Raw genomic sequence first — 10572 nt, forward strand, 5'->3', positions numbered from 1 at the left:
GGCCGGGTGCAGCGGCTCACGCCTGTAATCCCAACAGTTCGGGAAGCCAAGGTGGGTGGAACACCTGAGGTCAGGAGTTCAAGTGTACCCTGATTAACATGGCGAAACCCCATCTCTACAAAAAAATACAGAAACTTAGCCAGACATGGTGGCACACGCCTGTAATCCCAGCTACTTGGGAGGCTGAGGCAGGAGAATTGCTTGAACCTGGGAGGCTGAGGTTGATGGGCAACAGGGGAGGGGAGGGGAAGGGGAGGGGAAAGGAGGGGACTATTACTCCCTTACTATGCTTTCAATACTATTACTACCTTATCACACTACTACTACCATACCACATGACTACTATTGTGGTACATTGTTTGTTTTTTTTTTTTTTTTTTGAGACAAAGTCTCATCTGTCACCCAGGCTGGAATGCAGTGGTGTGATCTTGGTAACCTCCACCTCCTGGGTTCAAGCAATTCTCCTGCCTCAGTCTCCTGAGTAGCTGGGATTACAGGTGCCCCTCACCATATCTGGCCAATTTTTGTATTTTTAGTAGAGATGGAGTTTTGCCATGTTGGACAGGCTGGTCTTGAACTCCTGACCTCAAGCAATCCATTTGCCCTGTCTGGGATTACAGACATGAACCATCCTGACCAGCCCATTTTTCTTTTTTCTTTTTTTTTTTTTTTTAAGAAATACCTTTTAATTTAGGTAAATAAAGCTCAAGGAGGTGGGGCTGTCATCTATGGTGTCAATCCTTCTTCCCCTGCCCAGGCAGAGGCCTCTGGTTGTCAGTGTGGCTCCAGGGCCTGGACAAGCAGCTCATTCAGGCAGCCCACCACGGCCCTGGGGTCATCAACGAGCCCAGCGGCTATCACTGCATTCTCGTATATCTGATCCACCAGCCTGGGCCAGGCCAGGCTCGCTCACCTGCAGCTGATTCAGCTTCATGAGTGCATTCCTGGGGTTGACCTCCAGCACCGGCTGCAGGAGCTGTGCTCGCTCCGCCTGGGTCTTGGCCAGCTGCTACATGTGCAGAAGTGACGGGCGGCCCCATCTCCAGCACGGTGTCCATGGTGGGGTGGGTGTCCAGTCAGAGGGTCACCTTCACGTTGGTGACACGCGACCCCAGCACGTTTCTCATTCAGGCCATGAGGTCTTCCGTCTCCTTCTCTGACAGGCGCTCAGTAGCTGGGGACCCGTCCTTAAACTTCCACTCCTTGTAGTGATCCACAATGATGTCTGTCTCCACGGAGATCAGCTTCTTCTTGTCAAACTCACGAAGGTGCAGCAGGGTGAGCTCATCACTGCTCATAGCAGAAGAGAACCTCTGTGTCTTTCTGCTTTATGGCCTTGTAGTAGGCCGAGTGCTCTGCCAGGTGCCGGTTGGAGGCACACAAGTAATAGATGTTGCGGGTGCCAGCCCGCATGCTGTTGGCATATTCCAAGAGGCTGGTTAGCTGCCCAGCCGGCAGCGCGGAGGACTAGTAGCACAGCAGCTTTGCTATGTCCTCCTTGACCTCCTGCTCGGCCGTGGTCACAATGCCCTCCCGCATGAACAGGCCGTAACTTCAAAAAACTTTGCATATTTCTCAGCGTCTTTTTTACTCTGGTCAACGAGAAATTTGATCAGCCTCTGCTGTAAAACATCCCGGAGTTTTCTAATGAGTGCACTCTCCTGCAGCAGCTCCCAGCTGAGGCTCAGGGGAATGTCCTCACTGTCCACCACACCTCGGATGAAGCACAGCCACTTGGGCAGAATGTCTGTGGCCTTGGTCTGGATAAGGACTTTGAGGCTGTACAGTGCGACGCCGGAGCCCAACTCCTGGCTCACGTCAAACGCGGACGGTTTCGTGTCCGGCACGTTGAAGATGCTGCGGCTGTTGAGCGGCGCAACCATCTTATAGTGCAGGGTGTAGCAGGGCTTCTCATAGGCCTGCGCAATGTAACCGTAGAACTCTTCATGCTGCCACTCGCCGATGTCCTTGGGGTCCATCATCCAGATGGCCTGCAAGGTGTTCATCCGCCTTCCATTCAGGTACAAGGGGAAGCTGACGAAGTTGCTGTACTTCGTCACCACATCTCGCACCTGGGCCTCACTGGCAAACTCCCTGCAGTCGGATTTCAGGTGGATGATGATTTTCGTCCCAGTTCTAACTCCCGAAGCTTCCGCAATTTCACACACTCTGGAGCCGTCTGAAAGCCACTGGTAACCTGGGCTCCCCGGGGATGCCGAGCGGGAATAGACCTCCACTCTGCCAGCCCCCATGAAGGTCGAGTAGAAACCCACTCCAAACTGGCCAATGATCTTGCTGCTGGCGATCGTCCCCAAGTTGGACACCAGCTCTTCCTGTGTCATCCCGATGCCAGTATCCTGGACGGTGATGGTGCCTTTCTCGGCATCCGTCTGCAAGTAAATCTCCATTTCTGGCAGTGCCTGGCCATCAGACACCAGTTTGTGACGCAGTTTTTCCAAGTCATGGCTGGCACTGGAGACCAGCTCCCATATAAACACCTCTTTTTCTGAGTGCAATGACCGGGCAACGATGTCCAAAAGCTTCTGTCTCGACCTGGAACTCATGTTTGGAAGTAGAACCCTGCACGCGCTCTGTGCTGCTGAAGATCAAGTGCAGGGGTTCCTCCTTGTCCTCGTTGGTCTGCGTGCTGAATGGCTGTCCTGCCTGGAAACTCCAGGCCGTGTTTCGTCTGGGACAGAACTGGGCTGTGGTCCTCCGTGGACACAGAATTGGTTTTCCTTCCCGGGCGGTCGCCAGCGCCGGCGCCCACAGCAGAGGCCGTAGTCGACGGCCCCACGGCAGCAACACCCGCAGTTCGCGCGCCTAGTCGTCCTCCGAGAGCGCCGCTCGCAGCCACGGGGGACGAGACGGGGCGGGGCCGTCCTCCGGCACGGGGAGGTGACGTCATGGCGGGCGCCGGGCTGCCCAGACCGCTCCATTTTTCTTTTTTTAATTTTTTAAATTTATTTTCTGTTCTTTTTTGTGTATGTGTGGGGTTTTTTGGGGATTTTTGTTTATTTATTTTTTAAATTCCCATTTTTCTATTTTTAATACACTTCTACTCCTACCTAACTACCCCATTGCTATTATTCTGTAACAATACCACTACCATACCACACTGCTACTACCTAACTACATCTTTATTACTGTTTTACTGTACTTCCACTGCTACGTTAATATACTACTACCTTACTATACTACTAGGATAGCTACAGTGCTACCTACTGGAACCACTGTATTATGCAAAATGTGTATTAGTTCATGGAACACAATTTAGATCACCATTGGAGAATATTTCAGAATACAGAAATTTTGGTCAAGGAATATAAAGAAGTTAGGCCAAGAACATGGAAAAACTAAGAGAACCCACCCAAGAGGAGTTTCAGTATGTCAGTGGTTACCAGTGAGTTTCCTGGCTACAGAGCTCAAACATTCTGGGGCAAAAGACTCAGCAGCAGTTTTGGTTTGATGTCATAAGGGTTCATCACTTGAGTAGCTGGCCTGGTTTTCCTCAACAGTAAGAATCTAAGGAATGTTTACCTTTTATTCCTCTTCCAAGCATTAATTATATACTTTTGTTTATAATTTTATGGTAATCCCCAGACAATATTGCTGAGGGAATGTGTTCTCTTTCCGGGTCCACAAGGGGGCATAGTTTTAAGGGCAAGAACTTCCCAGGGCCATGCACCCCTCCCATCTGGGAGATTTAACGGAAAAAACTAAGATTCAATCACCCCAGCGGAAGCTTAAAGGAACTCCTTTCACTAGCCAGAGGAACTTGGGGAGGTGGGAATTTCCCCAGGATAAATTCCCCTGCTCCTTCACCCATGCCAGATTTCCAGCTCTCTTTCCCCTCCTGGATTTCTCCTCTGGGGTCCCCTTCCACCTTCATGGAAGCTGTCTTTCCTCTCCTGGATTCCATCTTTCTGGATTCTCTCACTCAGTGTGAGGGGAGTTTTACTTCTCTGGTTTTCTTCCTCTGGGAACCCATCAAACTCAATGTGAGGAGCGGCTTTTCTTTCTCTCATTCAGTGTGAGAGCTGACTGTTTCTTTCACTCTCCTCCTCCTTTTTCTCTCTGTACGTAAATAAATCAATCACTTTACTGCAACACTTTTGGGAGTCTGTTATTTATTTCACAAGCGCACTGCGCGTGGCCTCCTCCCTCATTCTTTAGAGAGTGATAGATCAAGAACCTGGAGAAACGTCCTCTCAGGGAAGCTGAGGGCTCCCCTGAACCCCTGGGCTCCAACATTGCCAATGAAGGACTAAGTGATGAATGAGTGGAAAAACTCCGCATATACATATGGATTTTTTTTTTTTTTTTTTTGAGATAGATTCTTGCTCTGTCACCAAGGCTGGAGTGCAGTGGCATGATCTTGGCTCACTGCAGCCTCCACCTCCCAGGTTGAAGCAATTCTTCTGCCTCAGCCTTCCGAGTAGCTGAGACTACAGGCATGTGACCCACGTCTGGCTAATTTTTGTATTTTTAGTAGAGACTGGGTTTCACTGTATTAGCCAGGCTGGTCTTAAACTCCTGACCTCGTGATCTGCCTGCCTCTGCCTCCCAAAGTGCTGGGACTACAGCGTGAGCCACCAAGCCCAGCCCATAAGGATTTATACTCATAGATATTAACAGGCCAGCAAATGATGGCTTTTCTCAGTTTCATTTTATATTCCATGCAAATTAAATTGTACAAAGACAATATGAATCCTAATGATGATGGCTGAGTCTTTTTTTTTTTTTAATAGAGACAGTTTCTCCATGTTGTCAAGGCTGGTCTCAAACTCCTGACTTCAGGTGATCCACCTGCCTCGGTCTCCCAAAGTGCTGGGATTACAGGCATGAGACACCACGCTTGGCCAATGGCTGAGTCATTCTTTTCTTCAGTGTCTTTTACATCATCTTTGTTCAGGAAATATTTGCTGAGTTTAGTAGAAAGAAGATTCCCCAAATTCTAATGATATTAGCTGTACTGCTGCTATATTTCTCATTCAAATATATGTATCAAGTTCAGCTACCCTGCCAGCAATCGAACAAAACAAACTCACAATGTACCTGAAAGATTGAGAGTCTATGACAAGGTAAGCAGTTCAAGTAAATCCGACAGTCATTTATTCAGCCTACACTATGTGTAATGCACTGCAGAGCTGCTCATCCATTAAGGCAGAGAGGGTATGTACATGAATATCCATAATTCGAGGCAATTTTATCTATTAATAGAGAAATAAATAATGTACTGGGATGTGAAACATGGCAGAGACAAGGCAAGAAACTGAAACTAGTGCCAGATTGTGGAGCAGTTTGAATGCCGGGCACCACCCTAATCGTCACTGATAAATCCTTCTGTCGCCATTCACAAAGGCTGAAAAAAATATGGAGACACAAAGCCTGAACGGCCTCATTACCCTAATGGGCACAGCATGGAGTAGCCTGATAGTACTGACACCACTTCCAGGAATAAAACCACGTTCATGATAAAATGCCCAACCTTACTGTCTCCAGAACATTCAGTTATGAACAGTTATGCACCAATTACTTTGTATTTTAATCAATATCATTGAAGCAAGCCAGATTTAAAACTCTTTAATGCCACAGGCAACAAGATAAAAATTATGAAAGTTAAAATAGTTACATAATCCCCCTAAGGGCACCATTCTGTAATTCCAAGGCCCACTCTCCTCTCCCTTTCATCTCTCATATTGACACAAAAAGAGGAGGAAAATATATGAAAAGAGTTAAAGTGGCTCACAAAGAGTTCTGAGAGAGGGAGGTGGAAAGAGAAAGTAGAAGCCATGCAGGGCTTGGGATATAAGAAAGTATGGAAGTATTGGGGAAAGGGGAGAAAAGGATATAATGGTTATGATTTGGATCCTTGTTTATGTCCTTTGAGAAATACAAGTAAAGAACAGATTTCTCTTTTAATTTAGGGGAAGAAATGAGATTGGCTATTGCACTGTGTTTCTTGAATGCCAACTGAAACCTTTGGGACCCCAATGTATTAGGGTTGCAATGAAATCTAAAATATTTTGGTTGATGTGAAATGCAATGAATTTATGCCAGGCATTTCCTAACTATGCAATTAAATTCTGATTTAACCCAGAAAACTATTTTCTTAACCTAGTGATACAATTTCAAGACGATGGAAATCAAAATGAAACATTAAGCGGTTTTAATTAGGACAAGGGCTGTGGTTGTTGTCTAACTACCTATTATTTTTCCCAAAAGCAAGCTTCTTGAAGTATCTAGGTCAGAAATTAAAACCTCTCAGTATCAACTGAAGTGTAAATGCAAGCCATTAATGAAAGCTTCATTCCTTTCCAATCTATGGACTGCATTAGCCAGTTAATGTTGATCTTTTGGAGTGCTATTTTAAAATTTCATAATGAAAAGATATGTGTATGCATGTGTGTGTATTCATACTACATAAGTGACTTATGCTGTCATATATATCAAATTAATTTAAACATGTAATAACCAAATGTCACTAAAAAACCTGGCTTGCAATTTGTTTATTGTTAATATTTGATATCAAAATGTCTTGGAATCTTGAAGCTATAGCTCAAATAATTTAATCTCTCTCTCTCACACACACACACACACACGCACGCACACAATATTAATTATTGCTCAGTGTTCCAGAAAATGTATGCCTTCTCACCTAATACCAAGTATAAAATTAGCTGGGTGTGGTAGTGCACACCTGTAGTCCCAGCTACTTGGGAGGCTGAGGCAGGAGAATCACAGAGCAAGACCCCGCCTCAAAAAACAAAACAAAACAAAAAAAGAAAAACTTCCCTTCCCCCAAAGCAAGCTTAAAGATTAAATAAGCTAAAAGATTGTAATACTCCAAGGTACTAAATGCTTGCATCCAGACCCAAGATATCTCTAAAACAAGCAAGTAGAAGAATCACACAATCTGCAGTAGTAAATACAAGTACAGAGTCGCTGACATCTATAACATCAATGTGGGAAGGGAAAACTAAAACAGAGGAACAATGACTCCTTTTTTTTTTTTTTTTTTTTTGAGACAGAGTCCCACTCTTTCACCCAGGCTGGAGTGCAGTGGCGTGATCTTGGCTCACTGCAACCTCTGTGCCTCCCAATTTCAAGCGATTGTCCTGCCTCAGCCTCCCAAGTAGATGAGTAGATGGGACTAGTCTCGTGCCACCACGCCCACCTAATTTTTGTATTTTTAGTAGAGACGGGTTTTCACCATATTGGTCAGGCTGGTCTTGAACTCCTGACCTTGTGATCCGCCTGCCTTGGCCTCCCAAAGTGCTGGGATTACAGGCGTGAGCCACTGCCTGTAATGACTCCCAAAAGAAAAATGACCCCCCAAAAAAGAGAAAACAATCTGTGTGTAAATTGCTTATCATCATGACTTATATAATTATTTAATAGTCATTAGCATGACAACCAGGTAGCAATTGCTCACTCAGAAATTAAGTACCTTCAGATTTGCATGCACCCAATGGATATATCAATATGATAAACATATGACTGTGGTGTAAAGCCCTTTGCAGATTTGCTTAAAGGAAAAATTTTATTCTTCAATTGAATAAAAGCTAAACATAGTTCTTTTATTTTTTATTATTTTAATTTTTTGGTGACAGAGTCTCACTCTGTTGCCCAGGCTGGAATGCAATGGTGCCATTTCAGCTCACTGCAACCTCTACCTCCCAGGTTCAAGAGATTCTTCCTGCTTCAGCCTCCCAAGTAGCTGGAATTACAGGCATCCGCCACCATGCCCAGTGAATTTTTTGTATTTTTAATAGAGACAGGGTTTCGACATGTTAGCCAGGCTGGTCTGGAACTCCTGACCTCAGGTGATCCACCTGCCTCAGCCTCCCAAAGTGCTGGGATTACAGGTGTGAACAACCTCGCCCGGCCAAGCTAAACATAGTTCTAAATACAAGTTCTCTCTATTCTCTGAGGATTGTGAAATCCCGTCTTCTTTTGATAAAGATCAATGAAGGGACTGAGGCTGAAAAGCAGTCTCTAATCTCCCTTCCTTAGCTCCAGTATACTTCAGTCCCAGGCCTCATCCCAAGGAAAGAGAAGGTAGGGGTGGAATGAGGAGAGAAAAATAGGTTCAGAATCACTTTAGGATAAAGGTTGATCCTGGCAACACACAGATATATTATTTGGCCCACCGTGTTTTCAGATGGAGAAAATTTACATTTAAATAAATCCAGATTTTTGTCTGGGTCCAGTGGCTTATACCTGTAATCCCAGCACTTTGGGAGGCCAAGGCAGGTGGATCACTTGAGGTCAGGAGTTCAAGACCAGGCTGGCCAATAAGGTGAAACCCCATTTCTACTAAAAATACAAAAATGAGCCAAGCATCGTGGCGTGTGCCTGTAATCCCTGCTATTCGTCTGAGGCAGGAGAATCGCTTGAACCCAGGAGGCGGAGGTTACAGTGATCCGAGACCACACCATTGCACTACAGCTTTGGAGGGAAATAGTTAGAAGAAGATCCAGAATCTCTACATCCTATGCTCACTTCAGCTAGAGTTGAGTACCTCTTGCTAAGCGTAAATAGGACAGATGTTCTCTAGGTCACCACAATCTTGAGTTGATCCACTTTAGTCATGTCTGTTACCTGCCAGACCCTATCGGCATGCAGGTTTACCATGCAGGCATTAACATATCCCATAAAAGCCCCAGATAAGGACACAGAGAGGGGAATATCACACACCAGGGCCTGTTGGGGGTTAGGAGGCTAGAGAAGGGACAGCATTAGGAGAAGTACCTAATGTAGATGATGGGTTAATGGGTGCAGCAAACCACTATGGCATGTGTATATGTAACAAACCTGCACATGTATCTTAGAACTTAAAGTATAATTTTTAAAAAGCCCCAGATAAAACTATCTGAAACTTCACATATTTATAATTCCACAGTTTTCTTTTCAGGTATTCTCTGGGATGGGTTATAAAACATGAAAATTTGTCTTATTATATTTCTCTCTCTCATAGCTCACACAGTGCCTGTCACATAAAAGGCACTCAGTAAATGTTGATTGTTACAAACTAAGGGTAGAATGGACCATAATAACCCTCACAGAGCTAATCTTCTTTGGACATCTTTGATTTACTCAGAGCCAAATCCATGGATCCAGGATTAGCCTTAAATTGAAATAGGCCTGGAATGTAAGGGGATTAGAGTGGTTGTGTTGCCATTGAAGGTCAGAAGTCAGACCTCTGGGAGCAAATCTGTGTACAGTGAAAAAAGGACTTGCCTCAGCATTAGGAGTCCTGGACACATTGACTACATAAATGAATGTCATTCATTGCCTACTATGTGCTAAGTCCTATGGATACAAATATGAATATACCAAGGTCCTTTAAGGAGTTCGAAAGTCAAATACATGGTTTCTGTGAAAGTCATGTGAATATGGGCATGTCATTTAACGTTTTCAAACTTACCAGCAAAAAAAAAAGGGGGGTGGGGTGGCAAATCTGTTTGTTGGGACTTATTTCATGATACAGTGAGAAACAACCGAAACAATGGGATTGTAAACCTTGTGAACTGTAAAACATTCCCAACAAGATGGTAGGATTGGATTCTTCCTGCCTTTGTTTCTTAGGATGCTAATATTATAGTCAAAAAAGTAAGCATGAGACACACCCTGCCCAAATACAAAGAAAATGTTGCAGTTTTATAGTGAAATGACCCTTGAGACCCTGTTGCATACCAGTTGGGCTCCTCAAGCAGACAAATGATTTTTTTTTTTTTTAATCAGATTTAAGAGGAGAGAGGCTCTGGCATGCTCAAAGTTACCAATCCCCACCTGTCCATCTCTCCCGTATTTTTCTCATCTCAAGCCTAGAGACATGACCATAATTCCAAATATGTTTCCTATAGTTGAGAGAACACAGGACTGTTGTCTGACTCCCACAAGAGGCCTCTAAGGTAGAGAGTGGATGGTCCACTGGGGAAATCTGGAAGTACGAGATGGCCTGAGCAGTCACTTTGGTGGTGGATCTAAGGGGAAGCTACTGTATTGGGATTGCATTACTCCAAATTTGCCTGCACAAGAGATATGGGACGTTTCCTGTTGACTAGAGTGAGCTACCTGAGAGATATATTGGCCTCTGTTACTCCTGTGTCCTATCAATTCAGGTCACATGGAGGTGTGAGGTGACCTCAGTAGAAAGAGGCTGGGTTTTGGCCAGGTGCAGTGGTGCAAACCTGTAATCCCAGCACTTTGGGAGGCCAAGATGGGCAGATCACTAGGTCAAGAGATGGAGACCATCCTGACAACATGGTGAAAACCTGTCTCTACTAAAAATACAAAAATTAGCTGGGTGCTAATTAGGTGGTGTGCACCTGTAGTCCCAACTACTCAGGAGGCTGAGGCAGGAGAATCAATCCAACCCAGGAGGTGGACTCTGCAGTGAACAGAGATCATGCCACTGCACTCCAGCCTGGTGACAGAGCAAGACTCTGTCGAAAGAAAAGAAAGAAAAAGAAAGAAGAAAAGAAAGAAAGAAGGAAAGAAAAGAAAGAAAGAAAGAAAAGAAAGAAAGAAAGAAAGAAAGAAAGAAAGAAAGAAAGAAAGAAA

The 10572-nt window shown here is 44.8% G+C and overlaps 1 pseudogene across 1 annotated transcript; it reads right to left on the minus strand.

Moving 5' to 3' along the window:
* Window positions 1-657: 657 nt before the first annotated feature.
* On the minus strand, window positions 658-2859 carry LOC116559814 (annotated as a pseudogene). The gene has a single exon (XR_004272640.1). The product of XR_004272640.1 is annotated as a heat shock protein 75 kDa, mitochondrial pseudogene (transcript).
* Window positions 2860-10572: the final 7713 nt, after the last annotated feature.

Source organism: Sapajus apella, unplaced genomic scaffold (assembly GCF_009761245.1).
Source record: "Sapajus apella isolate SASKATOON/1434 unplaced genomic scaffold, GSC_monkey_1.0 scaffold24, whole genome shotgun sequence".
In the NCBI taxonomy this organism is placed as follows: domain Eukaryota; kingdom Metazoa; phylum Chordata; class Mammalia; order Primates; family Cebidae; genus Sapajus; species Sapajus apella.